The sequence below is a fragment of the Balaenoptera ricei genome, chromosome 6, assembly GCF_028023285.1.
Source record: "Balaenoptera ricei isolate mBalRic1 chromosome 6, mBalRic1.hap2, whole genome shotgun sequence".
NCBI lineage: Eukaryota > Metazoa > Chordata > Mammalia > Artiodactyla > Balaenopteridae > Balaenoptera > Balaenoptera ricei.
In genome coordinates this window covers 46,852,045-46,871,842 of record NC_082644.1, presented here as the reverse complement: position 1 = coordinate 46,871,842, position 19,798 = coordinate 46,852,045, and the positions used below count along the sequence as shown (strand labels likewise).

The 19,798-nt window shown below is 38.6% G+C and overlaps 1 protein-coding gene across 4 annotated transcripts in view; it reads right to left on the bottom strand.

The window, feature by feature from the left end:
• LINGO2 (leucine rich repeat and Ig domain containing 2) overlaps window positions 1–19,798 on the bottom strand; it is a 1,205,266-nt gene that overhangs the window by 30,833 nt on the left and 1,154,635 nt on the right. The gene's annotated exons all lie outside the window — the stretch shown is intronic.

Sequence of the window (19,798 nt, the reverse complement as noted above, 5' to 3'; positions counted from 1 at the left end):
TGACAGGAATACACTATGAGCTGGACCACTCCCATGATATTTTGCAGAACCTTCTGTATATTTTTTGATCTAAGTTTGGTTTCGAGCACAGACATCTCTGTGAGAAATCCCATGAGAAGATTCCACTAAGGCAGCGACAAAGACTCGTGTTCCAATCGACTTTTTATGTAAATGGGAAAAAAAATGAATTGGAAGCACACACCTGAAAATTCATAAGAGGCTCTCTCTCAGTAATTATGAAATATTAATGGAAATAGACTCTAGGCATCATGCTAAAATTCGGACTTTGTCTCCATTTTTTCTCTTTCAAAAAAGCAGACGACCAGAAGGGAGAATGGTGCTCACAACCACACCATAGGCACGAAGACGGGAGGTGGCATTTCACAGTCACTCCGAACGGTCAATATCTGAGAATTAAACCTCCCAGACAACCAGGGAAGCTTCACCTGCTGGGAATATTCATGCCCCTCTGGGTGACGAATTCATTACTTCAGGAGACAGAGAACTCGAAGGGCGCCCGACAATTTTTTCTGTGGCTTACCCTTATGTCCTCAAAAGAAAAATATGTTTTGCTTTTGCACTTCCCCAGGTTACCATGACTCCGTGGCTACTAGTATAAATAGAAATAAACTATTCAGAAGCATCTGTTACAAATGATAATATTCTAGGGAGAGCTCTTGATGACATATCCTCAGAAGACAAATTTTATTAAAAATAAAAAAGTGTGAGTATGATAAACAGCACTATCACAGTATACTTTTAAAATATTTATTTTAAATATTACTACTGTGTTAGTGAAATATTTAAAGTGGTTATCTGAACTGCTCCCCAATCACATGGAAGCCTAAACATGTCACCAGCCAATACAACAGTCTCACACTGGCACCATGCTTTACAGAAAACAATTCATGCCAAAGAGTGACTGCAACTGTTTTTAACAGGAAAGAAATACATCTCAAATTAAATAAGTGCTGAGACCAGACATTAAGAGATGCGGCAAGCTGTTTGCCCCAGATTCAGGCTCTGCAAACAAGCCCCGGTGGGCGTCAATGAAAACATTTTTGGTTCAGTTGAGTGTGTGCTCTACTGCTTTTAGCTCCCTCTTCCTGGATAGTGTCTCCGGAGAGGACATCTCATCAAAGAGCCTTTTCGACCTGGCCACACTTTATATTGTTTTTGTCTCTTGTACCCTTTGCTCCTGGGATGGGATGGATGTAAGAACAATTCATCTCCAGATTCAGCTTTGACATTGATTCCATCCTGAATTCTAAAATCTTGCCAGGCTTCTTTAGCCTCTAAGTGAGCGATCTTTAGCTGAACTGCAATTCAATGCAACAATACTTTGGAGGAACACTGATCACGTGGCTGGAAAGAGACAAACAGGTTCTACCTGGGAGAATTTACTTCTAAATGGAGTCTCTCCTAGACTTATTTATTATTACTTTTAATATAGAATCCAGCAAAAAGGGCTGAGATGCCATTGAATAGCTCCATAAAACTCTCCTCACGCACATTTTGATAAACCTAATGCTTCAAAGTTGAAAAGCAGAAAATACAGAAAAGTGGTTGATTCTTTTGAATAATAATTGATATCACTGATTGAGAGGGTACTATATGCCATGCACTGTGCCAAGAACTTTACTCACCATTTACCAACCCCAAAAGGAAAACTACCTTCTATTTTACAGAACTCAAGGCTCAGAGGAGTCAAGTCACTTGCTCAAGGTCACACAGCTGCTAAGTGGTGCAACTGGAATTTGAACATTGATGAATCCTATTCCAAACTCCGTGCACTTAACTGCTAAACCCAAAATAGGAAATATGCTTCACATTGTGTAACAAATCTAATCCATGGGAATGGCTACCGGAAGCACTGGGTTGAGAAGGCTGTGTGTGTGGGCTCACCAGGAAAGAGGATCAGATTAATTAGCCGTGCAAGGTTAGTGGAACTCTTGTGCCAGGATTTACCATCTTCATTTCCATTTTACTGTCCCTCAAGTCATTGATCTTTATGTCCTCTTTCGGTTTGCTATGAGTTTAACACACACAGGAAGGAAATGCAGTGAAGTGGGAAGACATAGGGTTAACGTACGCCTGGGTCACTCTTTCACTCGGTTATCTGGGAGAGGTCACTTAGTCTGTTTTTCATATATGTCCTGAAGGAACTGAACTGGATGATCTTTAGGACTAAATATAATGTGTAAATATATATTCTAAAATTATCGTACCAATGAAGTAGTTTTTAAATTATCTTGTGAATTTTGTTTTATGTCATTTTCTATTCTCTTCCTGCTAGTAATCTACCTCGATGGAAAAGAAAAAGAGGTGTGATAAAGTACATAATCTTTATGGACAGCAGAAGCATGCATTTTACTTCCCCTCCAGCTCACTTCTGCAATGTCAAGACAATTTGGAAGAACATTCCACTGTGATCCTTCGATATTAAGGACAATAAGAAAATGAAAGATATCCCGTCATAATAATTGGAAAAATTCTATTATCACATATTAAAGGACAAAGGCTTACAAAGGAAATACTAAAACCAACTCTTTCTCAGAAATAAGCAAACCAAACCCTTAATGTAAATGAGAACCAACTGAAAACCAGAGTTGTTTTAAAAGTGTGGTTCAAGGACCTACTGTATAGCATAGGGAACGCTGCTCAATATTATGTAACAACCTAAATGGGGAAAGAATTTGAAAAAGAACAGATACACGTGTATGTCTAAGTGAATCACTCTGCTGTACACCTGAAACTATCACAACATTGTTAATCAACTATGCTCCAATATAAAATACAAAGTTAAAAAAAAGAACTCCTGCAAATCAATACTAAAAAAGACAGACAACCCAATGTAAACACAGACAAAAAACTGAACAGACATTTGACAAAATTGCATATTCATATGGCTAACGAATAAAGGAAAACATGTTCAGAAAAAACCAGTGTGGCTCCTGAAGAGGAAGAGTCTCATTGCACGTGGGTAGTCATCCTTTGTCACTAATTAAGGGAGCTGGGTTCCCTTTCCAGCCAGTGTTGACATACGAAGGGGACAGGGCCCAGGGTACAGAGTACCTGTTTCCAACACTAGCTATTCAGGGTGCTTTAGCTTCTGTTTCACTGGGTGGCAAGAATCTTGTTTTGATGCTAAGAGACAAAGGTGCAAAGGAAGGATTGCTGTCCAGTCAGAAGAAACGAAATAATGTATAGTATTTGTTATACAGCAGAAACTAACACAACATTTTAAAGCAATTATACTCCAATAAAGATGTTAAAAAAAATAATAACGTATAGTAATAAAGCTAGTCCAAAACAGAGGTAGAGAAAGGCACAGCTCTGGCTATAATGTCCTCAAACTTGCAGGATGCCCAGTACATTTCTACATCATTCATTCATTCATTCATTCACTTCCCTGGCAATGAACTAGCAAGAAAATTCCCCAATGAATAATCCATTTTGCTGGTTAAGTCTGAGGCACTCAGATTTCCAGAAAGATAGCCAGTACCAGATAATCATCCAGGATTCTGGACATCCAGTATTGTACACTATTATCATTATTTTTGCTTCTAAGTCCAAAAGACAGAATGTATTGCCACTGCCCTTAAAGGGACTATCTTCAATGTTTGACCACCATCAACAAGATGATTAGCTTGCCTTTCACCATCTTTATGAAACTACAGATGTTGCCTTGGCATTTTTCCAGGCCTCCTTGTGTGATCAGGCCTGTAATGCCTTCTTCATTAGTTGGTGTGCTATTCATTTCTGGTCCTGAGTGAGAGGGCTGTCTTGTTCTTGACCCCACTATGCAGTTGCTTTGATTTCAGATGTAAGAGGTTGGCCAACCTGGGGTGGGTGAAGATATTCCTTTTGCTCTTACACACATCAACCGTGAGGAGACTCAGGCAGCTTTGGGGGATAAGAACGCGATAGGAGAAGTGCTCCTCAAGTGGTCCTTTTTCTGTGTTCATGTTTAGCTTCTAATGTGATGTAATGAATTATGAACTAAAGGTAATTGGAAGATTTGTGCCCTCTGTGCAGAACAGAAGTGTAACGTATGAAAGCAAACCACAGGTCAATTAGGAGAGTTGATCACTCTTTATATTGCTCTTTAATGAAAGGAAATAACCCTGATAGATTTTCCTTGGGATTGCTGATGAGTGTGTATTTGTAGTCAACACATGGGGCCTTTTATTGATCTCAGTCAAGTTAAAATTTTATTAACAAGTCAGACACTCATCTGTATTTTTCCAGAAGTTCTCTCTCTCTAAAAGTCAGTCAATACAAATGCCTTCTGTTTCTCTTTCTCTCTCTCCCTGAACTGACATTTAAGTACCTGATCCTGATATGTGCTGAATGCTTTCTCATGTATTATCTCATTTAATCCTCCTGACAACGTTGTAAATTACTATTTTTTATCTCCATTTACAGATAAAGATATTGAAGCAGAAAGAGGATAAGTGAGTTGCCCTTTATCACACAGGTAATAAAAAGCAAATCATGGACTCAAACAGACCCAGTTTTCCCTGACCCTGAGGTTCATGTGATTTCTGCAACCCCATATGGTCTCCCAGAGGCAGAATGAGGGTAGTTTTGTAGCATGGCCTGATTTGAATGAAGATGATGAGAAAGATGAGGCTGATGAGGAAATGCACCCACCCAGGCAGCCTAGGAGCTGTCTTAACCCACCCAGGAGGGCCCTGGGGCTGTTGCTGCTCCTGCCTGGTTCAAAGAGCAGAGTTTCCTGTTCATCCAGCTTAGTGAAGAGCCAGCAAGTCAAACATGGCACCTCTAAGTCAAGTGATAGAATTCAGCAATTGTGACCCTAAACCTTTTGAGACTCAGTTTGGTCCCTTGGTTTTTAGCGGCTCTAAAGCAGATACAACCATATTTTGAACAGTATTTCTACTCCCTGACTGTTTGGATTGAGTCTCCTCACTTTGTTCAAAGGCTGCTTTTAGACATCCAAGCAACAGGAACCACGTTAGAGAGTTTGAGGTTTAATCGATAAAATTGACTAGGAAAGAACTCAAAAGCCACACTGCCTGCTTCCATGCTTGATACACTGGGCAGACACTTAGTTCTCGTCTTGTTTTTGATCTACAGACTCTGTGAAAACTGTAAGTTTTCCTTCCTGCATGAAATTTTAAATTAGAGCTTGCATTATGTTCTGCGGGTTGCAGGGTTACTGCGGCAATCAGCTCCTGAAGCGTAGGGATTTTATCTGAGAAGCACCTTAATGGAGATGACATTCGAGGTCAGGGTTTTGTCTGTGTTCATCTTCTACACGTTGGGACCCTGTTCCCAAATGGATGGGCTGACGCATACTCACAATCTCCTCATAAATACACTGTACATAATTTATAATCAGGCTGCTGCCAAGAATCAGCTCTTTTGATGAAAGGAAGTGAAATGTACTTTAGGAGCTAATGTGTGAGAGATTTCCAGAAATGTGAGAAACAGTTCAGTCTAGTGAAAACACGCATGCACACACACACACACACACACTAATTAAGTATTTCCTAACATGCTGGTTCTAAGAAAATCATATGCATTAATGCAATTCCCCTGAAAACCCAATGGGGTAAGTTCTGTTTTTCTTCCCATTTTGAGAATGTCAAACTAAGGCACAAAAACGTTACGTGACTTGCCTTATTTAGCTCACACAGCTAATAAGTAGCAACATTGGGATATTAATACTAAGCAATCTGGCCAAAGATGATATATCCTTAATTGTTCTACTATCCTTGCTCAAAATTCGTTCTGAGAGCAGAGAACCTGGCTGGGAATCTCAGACCCAGCTTTGTGATCTTGAACAAGTCACTTAAATCATGCTCAGCCTCAGCTTCCTATCTGTAAACTGGTTAACAATAATACCAACCTCTCATGATCGTTCAGAGGAGTTAATCAGAAAATAAGCACGTTTTGTAAACTGCAAAGTGCTACATGCGTGTCATCAATCAGTTGTGGATACAGCACACGATACACACTGTGTCTTTCCTACTTTGTTCTTCTCTGTTGCCCTGACTCCATCCGATAATACACTAGACACATAAAAACACGTAACACTTAAAATAGTAATTTCTAATTAAATACATCCAAGTGACCTTGAATTATCTTCCTAAATCATGATGCTAACAATAAGGGTATGAATACATCATTTTTTCTCAGAGAAAACGGGGAAATAATTTTAGAGCAATGGGAACAAATTGTGCCATCTAGTTATGAAAAATACTTGCAGCTTAGAGGCTCTGTTAACATTAACATCAAAAGGTTAACTCAAAAATATTAGTTAATGTTAGAGATAGTCTCACCATTAAAATAATGACATGGTTGAGGACTGGTATTCTGTACCTTTAGTGCGTAGACTAGAAGTGCTTGTCAATCATCTGAAGGGGGTGGGACATTAATTGAAAAGAGGCACAGTGAGGAAGTGAGAGACCAAGTGCGATAGCCCATGGGCTTTGGCTCTGGATTCAGCAGCCCAGGTACAAGTCTTGCATCCATCCAAAAGCCATTGGGTGCTTACACGTGCCAGGCCCTGTCAAGTAGGTACCAGAGATACAAAAACACATAAAGACATGGTTCTTGCCCTCCTAGAGCTCTCCTGCTCACCGATGACCCTCGGGACTTTATGTCAGTCTTTTCATCTTACTAAGAAAAGCCTTGGTTTCCATATCAATAAAAGGGAGCAAGTGAAGAATCAGAGAGGTAAAGTCACCTTTTAAAGTTTATACAATTAATTGGAATGAAACTTTAGATTTCTAATTCAGTGTTTTCTGCAACCGGATCTCACTGTTCCTTTTGCAATTTGCAGCACTGTTTGTTGCATTTCTTAAGTGTGGGTACAATAAGCCAAGATATAAGTGATTAATTTTTTTCACATTCTGCCAGGGTTTACTTTTTATTGCCATATCACTTTTTTTTGCCCAAGATTAAAAATTATTTCTCTTTGAAAGAAATAGTTTAAAAAATCTAAGCCACAGACTGGATAATTTTTGCAACTATATCTCTGACAAAAGGCTTTTATCCAATTTATAACAAACTGTAAGTGATTAATTTTTGAGTTTTCCCAGATTGTTTTCTCTGCTTACCCACTAGAGATTTCTGGCAAGGTCTACATTAGAACCTACCCTTCTCTTCAGCTGTAAGATGTAGTCTTGGACAGTTCCAGGGCTGTACAATGGAGAAACGATAGAAAAGCAGGCAGGGGGAAGCAAAAACAAGGGCTGTAAGAGTTTTCACTGGTTTTGAGAAGCAGAGCTGTACTGTATGTGGCAATGGATTGGGAAGAACCTGGAAAGGGATTTTAAATTTTATTGCTGGGGGATTTCCTGTCCCCTTCATAATATTGAGTAATGCTAGTTTGAGTTGTTTTAAAATTATTCTTGGTTGCTGGGACTGTGTTCATTTAAGCACAATAGTGCTCTGAAATTGATCTATGAGGGTCACAGGTTTACGAGCCCTGAACAACCATTGCCTTCATCTTATTAGCAGTGGAAGGCTGTGTGTGGACCTTCCCAATGCATCTTGAATGTGAGAACCAACTAGGCTTTAATAGGTGAGCAATGAGCTGTAGCACATCTGGCCAGGGGAAATGGTGTCAGGAAATGGAATCGAGTCTTTGGAACATTTGTCTTGTTAAGTACATATGTTCCTACTTCAAAACTTCCTTCAAAGCTCTGAGTAGAAGGGAAACACATCATTTCCTTATCATGCCACCTGGTGGTTGAAACTAACAGTCAATAGGCCTGCACTTGGGCTCTGGCTTAAGGTCTGAGAGGAATATAGAAAGAGCATAGTTTATTTTACACATAATAGTTTGTACCTCTTAATCCCCTATCCTTGTTAGGCCCCCCTTCCCTTTCCCCACTGGTAACCAAGTCTGTTCTCTATGTAAGCTACAAAGATGTATTGTATAACACAGGGAATATAGCCAATATTTTATAATAACTATAAATGGAATAACCTTTAAAAATTGTGAATCACTGTTGTACACCTGAAACATATAACATTGTACATCAATTATACCTCAATTAAAAAAAAAGAGCACCATTCTTTTCTGGGCTAAGGAGATGGAAATCCACTATAGGACACTGACAAAGTCAGCATCATAGTTAATCCATTTTCTGTGCTTCTAGCTCTAAATTAGACATCATAGCTAACTCTTGCTCTAAATGTTTACATTCTAGAAGCAGAGTGGGGTGAGGAGAATGGTGTTACTAGTTTATATTCATCCTCTATTACTTTTTAAAATCCTTACCACATCATACGTGGTGGTATTAATAGTATTCCCATTTTACTAATGGGGAAAGATTTAGAGAGTTTTAATGATCTGCTTAAGATGTAATTATCACAGTAGATGTTGGGGAGGAGAAGAGAATGGGGTATTTAATGATGAGATAAAAGCTGTAAACAATGGTGTTTTGGGGGGAGAGGCTAAACTAAAGTAAGCACTTCTGTTTAAAAAAAGCAATTAGTCACATGTCTCTTGACCCTGAATATTTTAGTTTGACAGTCTAGGTGTGATATAAATGCATGGAAATGAGACAACAGAACTGTTGTGACATTCTTCTTTCCAAGTGAGGAGAAAGGGTGTGTCTATCAGTGGGTTCTCATTCCTCAAGATGGGTGTCATAACACATCAGCTATGTGCATCATGTATACACGTGTATCTATTTTTTCTCCACTTCTTTTTGGCTCTGGGTCTGCTTTGATGTGAATGTGTGAAATTTTAGTTAGTCAAAATAATATTTCACAATTTACAGTTAGGCAGGATGAGTGGGTTCCAGAGATCTGCTGTACAAAATAGTGCCTACATGCAACAATACGTTATTCTGTACTTAAAAATATGTTAAGAGGGTAGATCTCATGTTAAGTGTTCTTACCACAAAAAAACAAACAAAAGAACAAAAGGACAGAAGAAAACTTTTGGAGGTGATGTAAGTGTTTATTACTTGGATTGTGGTGAGGGTAACACAAGTGTACATGTATACCTTAATCGTGTCCTAACTCACTAAACTTTATACATTAATCATGTGAAGTTTTTTGTATACCAATTATACCTCAATAAGGCTGAATAAACAAACAAATAAATAAATAAAACTATGTCTGTCTTTAAAAAATTTAGCAGATCCATAGCAAGGCATCAGACATACAATTCACAGTATGCATCCAACATAAAAAGTTAGAATACCCCCAATTTTTCCCTTGAGCATGTTCTCCCCAAAGTCTCTAAAACCATTCTCCAGATGATGTAGAACTATATATTCTAAAATACATGGTTTTAAAGGCACTATGTGACGTGATGATTTTTAAGACTATGGTGAAAGGAGCTAGAGGATGGCGAGATATGTATAAAGGTAGAAAAATGTGTGGCACTGTTTGTTTTTTTTTCTTTTTGGAATGTTCTCCCACCATCTAAAAGGATAAGTGGCATGAAAGAAGCCTCCCTGTAGGTCTTCTCAACTCAGAGTCAGGAAGACCTGCTTTGGGGGCTGTTTTCTATGGGATGAGGGTGAGAAGTGGTAATTCCCACTTTTTCACGAAATCTCACTAATGACCAACTTGTTTTGTGAGCCTGAGGTAATTATTAACTTTCCTACATTTCAGTCTCCTACTCAATATAATGGAGTTCAAAAACCCGCCTGAAAGCATATATATGAGGATAAAAATGAGATGATTTTTACAATGAGCCAAGTATCTGTTATATCAGATCTTCTTAATAAGCAGTTTTTGATTTTGAATCTGAATGCTAAACACTTTAAAGGTGGTGGAGTATGTCTACAGTCAGGGAAGTTTCACTTTTTAAAAAATAATTGGTTTAAGTATGAATTAGACTTTCAACATCAGCATGGAAAGTACGATGCCCTGAACAGCTGAGATAATAGCTTTAGATTGCTGTTATATTAAATAAACAAGATATTCGATTTGAAATTATTTACTTTGAATGCCAAAAAAAAAATCATTTGGTTATGGGAGAAGTGGGATTACATGTGAAGCGACCCCTGGCTTTATGCATGAATGATACTATCTGTTGCTCAGACCATAGCCTTGGAAAGAGTGCATAAAATCACGTGGACTTATAAAGTTCCACTTATAGAATGAGGGGCCCAGCTTCATTTATGACTCTTTGAATATCAACCACCACTCCCCCCACACACACAAAAAAACCCAACTGACCTCCCTGGAGACTTGCTTTTCCCTGACTCTTCCCGTCTCTGTAAATGGCACCACCAAGCATCCAATTGCTCAAGGCAAAAATCAAGAGCTATCCTTGATTCCTCTCTCTTACATGCCCCTCATCCAATTCATCAGCAATGGGATTGATTACTCTATCTTCAAAAGGTAAAAACTGAGACACTAACTACTTCTCACTATTTCCACCACTGCCACCCTAGTTCAAGCTGTAATTACCTCTTGCCTAGATGACTGCAGTAGCCTCTCCATCTCCTTCCTCTATAGGTGCTCACACACTGGCCTTCATAATTTCCACTCAACTTCCAGAGCAATCAGGTCACCCTTACCCCACTCTTCACCCTCATTGTTTCCAAGTCCACATAAGAAACTCTTGTTTTTAAAGCCAGGTTTACAAGCTTTATATTGTCATTTTTTCTGTCCTCTTCCTCTGTTCCCTCATCTCTAGCTACACTAACGTTATTGATATTTTTGAATGTCGCCAGATCATTCCCATCTTGAGACATTTGCAATCTCTCTTCCTTCTGCCTGGAAAACTCTTTCCTGGATCTTTGACTGATTTGCTCCTTCACTAAGTTCAGGATTCTGATCAAGGGTCCATCTATCATCCTTTCCTCTCATCCTGATTTGTTGTTCAAAGCTTCTGTCACTCCCTGGAAATGTATTATATGTTTATTTGTTCATTTTTGATTGTTTAGTTTCCCAGTGGAAATATAAGCTCTATTCAGGTGGGGACTCTATCTTATCCATCGCATCGTCCTCAAAGTATACAGTGTATTTTCAGTAAGTACTTATTAAATGACCTATTGAACCGTGTGTGTGTGTGTGTGTGTGTGTGTGTGTCTGTGTGTGTGTGTGTGTGTGTGTGTGTGTGTGTGTGTGTGTATGGGAACTACAGAAGAAACTACTCCATGAATGGAAGGTTCTGGCAAGCACTAGGGGATGAAATGCTTTGGGCAGACATGCTTTGGGCAGCCATGAAATGCTTTGGGCAGACATGGCCAGAAGGCCATCATCATTATCATTCATGTGGCAGTTGTACTGTCACTGTGTGCTACTGGAACCAAAGCCCCATGACCAGAACAAAAGGACACAGATAACTGTGGGTCAAACACTGTCTTGCACTCTTTCATATATATTGTCTCATTAAGTTCTCACCCAACAAGACTGACATTTTTCTCATATAGGCCAGATGAGGAAAGAGAGACCTGAAAAGGTAAAATCACTTGACCAAATTCATTCAAGAAAGTGGTAGAGCCAGGATTTGAACCCAAGTTTTATGACTTCAAATCTATTGTTTTCCCCCTATTGCTTCTTTTTCCTTTTATTGAAGTATAGTTGACTTAATTAGTTTCAGGAGTACAACACAGTGGTTCAATATTTTTATACATCATACACCATACAAAGTTATTATGATATTATTGACTGTATTCTCCTCTTGCTTCTACATTGCTACCAAAGTTAGGAAAGCTCATTAGGATGTAAGAGAAGAAGAGAAATAAAGAATGAAGAGGAGTCCCAGTTTTAGAGGCTTCAATTAAGCCCCATTTCTATATAAATCCACCCCTGTTGCTCCAGCATGTATTAAGTAGTCTTTCCTTTGAATGAATTTTTGATAACTTTCAAATGCTAAATAACTTTTAGCAAATAGTTCATGCTTTCTCCCACTTTTACTGATGATATACACTGTCTAGTTATTAGACTGAATCGTATGAAATTGCTAATATTCTACTATTCTTGACTTACAGAAATAGCAATTCAACAATTAAAATTCAAATCTGTCTGACACAGAGTCTGTGTGCTTAACCATTTTGATATACTACATCACCTCTGACAAAGAGGCATCAAATGCTTTGCTCTCTGTAGATATAAGACGTTCGTGCCATGGAAATAAATATCACACACTAACTGCTACCTGGCATCCATTCTTCCCACCGTACCTAAAAACAGAGAACTGACTTTGCTCTGCTGAAGAAGCCAAGAAGTTCAGGACCACCGGTAAAGAGAGTCACTTTCCAAGGGGCAAGAATCCTTTCCTGCCTACTTCCCACTAAATACATTTGAGCAGGTCAGGACCATAGCAGGTAAACTTCACACTACACAGAAAAGCCATCAATGAATCAAAAATCAAGGGAAAATAATACAAATCCTAATGATTCCCCTAAGCTCTGTTCTTCTTTCTCAAAGTACTTATAGTAAGGAACTCACACCATTACACATGGAATTTGGTTAAGCAAGATAAACAAGTGGACGAATTTCTGTGTACTGAGTTACTGGTGGTGTCTACTGCTTTCTCTGTAGAGCTAAGAGAGAGGCTAATTTTTCCTCTCTGGGATGATTCACTTGTGGCATCAGTCTTTTTACCTCAGAACAAGCAAATGGACTAGGTGACCTCGAAGGTTACCCCCATAAGCCCTCAAGATCTGTGCTCAAATGATAACACAAAGATAGCTGAGAGCTTCACTTGGGCTCCTCTTCTCTGGGAACTATAATTAGTGCCATTCTCTCAAGGCTGGGCAGAAGCCAGGCATAGAAACATTCTTATTTTTAGAACACTGGAGTTGGTTGCCCATGAAAAGAATATAGACAAAAAGGGAGGAGCAGACAACGTGAAGGGCAACTTTGAACACATAGGAACACAACTCAGATGTTGATGATGAGTAACAACATCGCTGGCCATAACACAGCGACTATGTAATTTCACATTGGCAGACTAGCTGTCTCTCCCACCTCAAAGGATGCCTATGGAGGTAGAGCATTTCTGAAAACAAAAATTGAGGAATATGATTTTCTTTCTGTAGAAGGAAATCCCATTACGTATTTGCATTATTTTGTGGGGAATGGACCATCATCTTAAAATATTATGTGTTTCAATGCCTGCTATGAGTCAGCTGAGCTGTCTTCCATTTCAAAAATGTGTCCCTGTTCCCCATCTTCTTTCACCTGCCTCTTGATTTCCACAAGATTCCAGCTGTCATTAAATCCATACACTCATTTTCACTGGTTTCTCCAGCTAAACCCACACCTGGATTATGGGAAATTCCCACCCTGGGCATTCAGATTAATTAATATTGCTTTACTGCTTCTTTCAAGTTACTTGCAAAGGTGATAATAACGCAGTTGGCTGTGAACCTCAGTAACTCACCATCAGTTTGATGAATTTTGACTGAAAAACGCCCTTCCAGTCTTTTGCCCTAACCTATTACTGACAACACTGTCAGCTTCATACGCTGTCTCAAATCCTTATATTTTCTAAAATTTGAGTACTCATTCCAAGAGGGGCTATATATAAGTGAAAAAAATAAGATAGCATTTCAATCATAGAAACAGCGGTTACATAAATTATGACATACAGGCTCAAAGTAATGTATGCACCATCGCTAACTTATTTAACAATTATTTATTGAATCTCTGTGCCATACCCTGTGCAAATCACTAGAGCAGAGGCAAAAGAAACTGTCTCTTGGTGGAAATAGTCTAGTACATAGGGAAAAGAAGCAAAAAAAAAAAAAACCAACAAAAAAACCACATACCACAATATTTCTGCTATTGACTTACAGAAATAGCAATTTCTGTAAGTGGTATGTGGTTTTCTAATACAACATGGTAAATGTTAAAATAGAGGTGAGAATAGCATGCTTTGGGAAAATAGAGAAGGGAGCAATCAATGCAGCCAGAAAACTAGTCGTTATAGAAGCTCTTGTAGCAACTAGGATAGAGTTGTTTATTTTATTAATTTTTTAAGTTGAATTATAGTTGATTTACAATGTTGTGTTAGTTTCTGCTGTACAGCAAAGTGAATCAGTTATACGTATACAAATATCCACTCTTTTTTAGATTTCCTTCCCATTTAGGTCACCACAGATCATTGAGTAGGGTTCCCTGTGCTATATAGTATGTTCTCCTTAGGATAGAGTCTGATGATATAATGTAAAGTGAAAAAGAATAAACTTGGATTAATACTATGGACACATTATATGTACATATGGATGAGCATTAGAAGGCAAGGAGGGAAAATCAAGTTAATGGGTTAAAGTGGTAGATTTCTAGTTGGTTTTTGCTTTGCTTTCTCTTTAATTTTTGTAATAAATGAAATTTTGGTGAGGGAGTGTTAACCAAGTAAATGGAGCCTTGGGTGAAGCATCACTTTCTAAAATGGATCTTGTCTAAGAGGCAGTGCAAAAGCAAACTGACGGACTTCCTGTAACAGGCACGTGAAGCTGATGGGTGGATCCGTATTAACGTCACTGAAAAGGCCACATGTGGAACCATTGGAACTGTTTTCTCCATATATTAGTTGGACTATGTTGTCATTAGACAGGAAGTCAGCCGTAGAATCAATAATTCTCTGGATAACAGGCATTAACCACTTGACCATGGTTAATGCAAAGGATTTACTGACTAACATGAAAATTTGCGGATGATGCTAACATTTGTCCAGTTTTCTGGAGGTTAGGTTAACGTTTGAATTACAACTTAATTTACATTAATATACATTAATCTATAATGTATAATACCATACATTATGTTTGGTGATTTATTCCTCTTTTCCTTGGCCATTTCAAATGTATCCTAGGTTAGGAAATAGATTTTCTTTGCTTTTTTGGTAACTAGCATTTTGAGGCTGGATTGTGGATCATTTGAGTATTATCCTTGGTTCCTCAAGAATAATATGTCAATATTAACTCTGACTTCTTCCTCTTCAAATACTGTGTATCATTAAAAGTCCATATCAAGCTGTACTCCCATGAAATCTTTTCTGTCAATAACAAACCCTAAATGGGAGCTCTTTTTCCTTTTCTTAACCCATGTTTAAAGAGATAGGGATTAATAATTGATCATTTCTTAATATCTAAATATTTATATGTACTAGTCTTCACCACTATACTTAATTAGAAATTCCTTAAAGGGAGGTAATTTTATCTTTTATCACTCACCCTTAGTACCTAGCTTAGGGCTAAAAGCATATAAAGAGCTCAACAAATGCTTATTTTAAAAAAGATTGATTTATACTTTCACAACACACACATACATATCTGTTACTTTCAGCTCTAATGGACACAGCTTTCAAAGAACCTCTTGTATAGGGATATGTCCAGTTGAACTTTTAATCTCCCAAAGAGGAATTTAATATTCACACACATTCAGCAAGATTCCTTGCAAAACCATCAGTTATTTCTGACACATAATGGTTCTTGCTGGTTTTATACCCAATTTAATCAAATCCCAGGACAACTGGCTGCAACATCTGTAGCTGGGTGAACCACATAGGCTGCTCAAGGTCAGGCCTAATTATCCACATTTGCACTCATCTGGCAGATGTGAAAGACTTAAGATTTGCATGTGCTCATTAATTGAGGGGCAAGCTCTTCTCTGCAGAATTCAGCAAAACTCCAGCTGAAATATAATGGCATTCATTTTGAGGTAAGATTCCCAGGTCATTAAGCACTTTGAGATATGATACTCTCTCTAGTAAGAGGGAATTTGAGTCTAGATGAGCTCCAACCTGGCTCTTTCCCTAAAAGCTGTGTGACCTTGGGCAATTCCCTTACTCTTGCAGAGCCTCAAACCGCTGCCTATAACACAAAGTTGTTTTGCTAATGGATCACTAAGTACTGTCTTTGATCAGACTATGATTCACTATTATTTAATTAAATACCTAGATCTAATTTTTATTGTGCACTTACTATGTGTGAGGCAATATATTTTTATGGGTTTGCACTGTGCACCAGGCTGAAATTGGGTTTAACCACCATGAAGATATATTTGCTAAAACAGATCTGTTTGCCTTGTCTGAAAGCTACCAATAAGCCGGTAGTTTGTTCTCTCTTTAAGATCTAATGGTTCTAAAACAAGTTGGATGCTACTTTAATGCAGTCATTTTCCAGCCACTAAGCAAGTCATTCATCCCTAAATTGTGTTCACTGGAGCAGCTGATACTCCTTTCTAAGTGTAGGTTTTCAAGGTATTTATTCTAAATAGATTTTAGGAAATGAGTTCACACAAGCTTTTTTTCTGAAGTGGACATCAGTCTATGATTTAGTCGCTATTTTAAAAATTATAATGTGTTAGTTTTCTATAATACACTTTACTTGATACCCACTGTGGTAGCTTGTCTCCAAGATGACAGCCATCAATACCTTTTTTCCCTGTACACACTTCCCTTGAAAGGGAAGGTATATTACTCTTCCTGCTTGAATCTGGGCTGGCCCAGATTCAACTACTTTGATCAACAGAACATAGAGAAAGTGGTGCCATGTGACTTCTGAGGCTAGGTCGTACAAAACTTTTCAACTTCCACTTGAATCTTTTGGAATGCCCACTTTGGGGAGGCCACCTGCCATATAAGAAACCCAACTGCTCTTAGACCACTATGCTGTGGGGAAGGTCCAAGCTAGCCATGTGAAGAAGCTTCATGTAGAGATGCCTGACAAGGCCTCAGCTGTTCCAGCCCAGGCACCAGTGAGGGAATCTTCAGGTGACTCCAGTCCCAACCAGCATTTGACTGCAGGTGTACAAGGACCCAAGCAAGTACTGCCCAGCTGAGGCCTATAACTACCAGTGCATGAGACAAGAATAAATTATTACTTTAAGCCACTACATTTTGGAGTGGTTTGTTACATCACACTAGATAAATAGAAAAAACACTAAGCTCAGAAGACCATAGTGGATAGAAATTTATTCCTTACTTGCCTTAAGTGCTTCAGATTCTACTAGAGGGTACAGATTAGGGTCAACCTAGAATTCTGTCTTATTTTTTAATGCTGGTTAAAATGTTGGTAGAATATAGAATTCAGGCACACTTAGGAATGCAGAATCAAGAGTCAAAAGGTCTCTTTTGAGACCAAACTCAAATATACGTAGAGGAACAAAGACATTGGGCCTTAGACCTCAGGTTCCAGATAGTGCACCTGGCTGGAAATTAAACAAACAAAACAAAACAAAAAACACCAAGACAGAGAAACTAAAATGGATTAGGAAGGCCATAACCAGAAAGCATAAACCACATAAACTATCATGGAGAAATGCCTGGATGAGACACTGATGGAAGAGAGAAAACAATTATGCTTTGTGTGCAAGTGCAACTGGCCAGGTGACTGATGATCTGAATTCACAAACCCCTTCAGCTTAATCACAGCGTCTAATTGTGAGAGTGTATGCATGTACGTATGTTGGGGTGTGGGAGGCCTGATGTGAAGGATACTCATTGGGCTTTCTGCCCTGGAGGCAACAGATTTATGGGTGAGTGAGTTGTTTCCTCTGGGGTCTCCCTGGTGGAGACTGCCACTCAGGCTTCTGGAATGCCCTGCCAGAAGTCTTCGTCTGAAATGTTAGCGAAGTCATTGTACATGATAATGGATACCCCTAAGTCCAATGAAACAGAGGCTGTCCTAAGGCTTGTTACAGCTTGAGAGAGAGAGAGAGAGAGAGAGAGAGAGAGAGAGATACTGATTTCTAGGACTGGAGAACTCTCAAACACATGTTATTTAACATAGATATAATGGAAATTGTACATGAATGGAAGGCAGAATGGATTTTAAATGACAAAATTCTCCTCTCACTCAATATGAGATCCTCTATCAAATCATTGTGATATCAAATAATTGTTATTACCGTACTTGATTAGCTTTTGAGGGGATTGGGTTGTTTTCTAAAATCTCTTTCTTAGATATGTAACAATGATGTGATATTGATTTTAGATACTTAACAGGATAAGCTCAATGAAAAGACCAGGCGTGAGCGAAAGAGAGCCTGAACACCACAAGAATTGCTCTGGAGGGGGTCGTATTAAAGCTTGAGGGGTAGGACAGAATGACATTATTCCAAAAGCAGTGTGTGAGTCACTTTCTTTCTAACTTGTGATAGGTTTTTAACTGAAACAGCGTTATAAAGGATGGTTAGCTTTATTGGGCAGCCTTCAGTAAACAGTCTCAACGTATCATGTAGGCAAACAGTGGTATTAATAGGCCTAAAAGAAGGAGAAAAAAAAAAAAAGAGAGAGAAGGAAGACTGGGTGTTAGCTTCCTTTTGGCTCCTTCATTATAAATTTTAAAAGTTTGAGTCAATGGGGTTTGATTAAATGCTTTAATAAAGATATCGTGGAAAATCCTTTCTTGATACATGGGACTTTTAGATGGTTCTGTGCTTATCATATGGTTAACTGGATTTGCTAGAATATAATCTCTGCGTTCTTGACACACTATTCAATCAGACAAGCATCTATTGAGCACCACCTGAAAGCCTAGCGCTGTGCTAAGTGCCATAAAGCAATAGTTCTGACATTAGTGGATGTAATAGACATATAGAATTTTAGAAAGTGGGGAAACTATCATAAAGTTGACAAGTCTTTTTTATTTTCCAAGAAAGCAGATATAAAAGAAAACAACTGCTACCTGTTCTCATAATTATTCTTCACTGCAGCCTGGTAGGAACTTTACTCAGACTCTCAATTGGAAGTCACTGCACTGTGCAGTACCTAAAATTCATATAAAACATATTCCCACCTGCCTAGTCATTTTCTCCTGACATGTCAGCTTAATTCTTAGTTGAACAGTGACTAAAATTGATGTTCCCTGCAAGACAATTCCAAATTACTTTCATAAAATATTTTAGATTGACTGATCGTTACACACAAATCAATCTTTTAAATTCTAGACCATAATCACCATCAATGTATTTTTACACAATTTTAAAGGACGTTTCTTAACCTACTATGAAAGGTTTTCAAATTTTCTTTTAAAAAACATAGAATCCTTTCTTCAATTAAAATCTTATTCACGAAGGGCTTCCCTGGTGGCGCAGTGGTTAAGAATCTGCCTGCCAATGCAGGGGACACAGGTTCCAGCCCCTGGTCTGGGAAGATCCCACATGCCATGGAACAACTAAGCCTGTGCGCCACAACTACTGAGCCCACGCTCCACAACAAGAGAAGCCACCACAATGAGAAGCCCGTGCACCACCACAAAGAGTAGCCCCCACTCGCTGCAACTAGAGAAAGCCCGTGTGCAGCAATGAAGACCCAACGCAGCCAAAAATAAATAAACAAAATAAATTTATATAAAAAAAATCATATTCAGGAAGACCCGTATCTAAAATAGGTCAAAGTGAGCTGTTCTGATTAAGCAGTCTGCTGGGCTCCCCTTCGCAGCTTCTCCATGCCACAGTGGCCCACAAAGCACCTCCACACAACTCTCAGGGCCGCATAGAGCAGCCTTGAATGGCTCCTGATCTAACAAAGTTAGAGACTCGTAGAACTTCTAGGTCAGAAGATACCTCAGAGATGATCACAAATGACAGAATACTGAGTGAAGTAAGTCAGACAGAGAAAGACAAATATCATATGATATTGCTTATATGTGGAATCTAAAAAAAAGGGTACAAATAAACTTATCAACAAAACAGAAATAGAATTACAAATGTAGAAAACAAACTTACAGTTACCAAGGGGGGAAGCAGGGGGTAGGGTGGGATAAATTGGGAGATTGGGATTGACATATTCACACTACTATATATAAAATAGATAACTAATAAGGACCTACCGTATAGCACAGGGAACTCTACTCAGTACTCTGTAATGACCTATATGGGAAAAGAATCTAAAAAA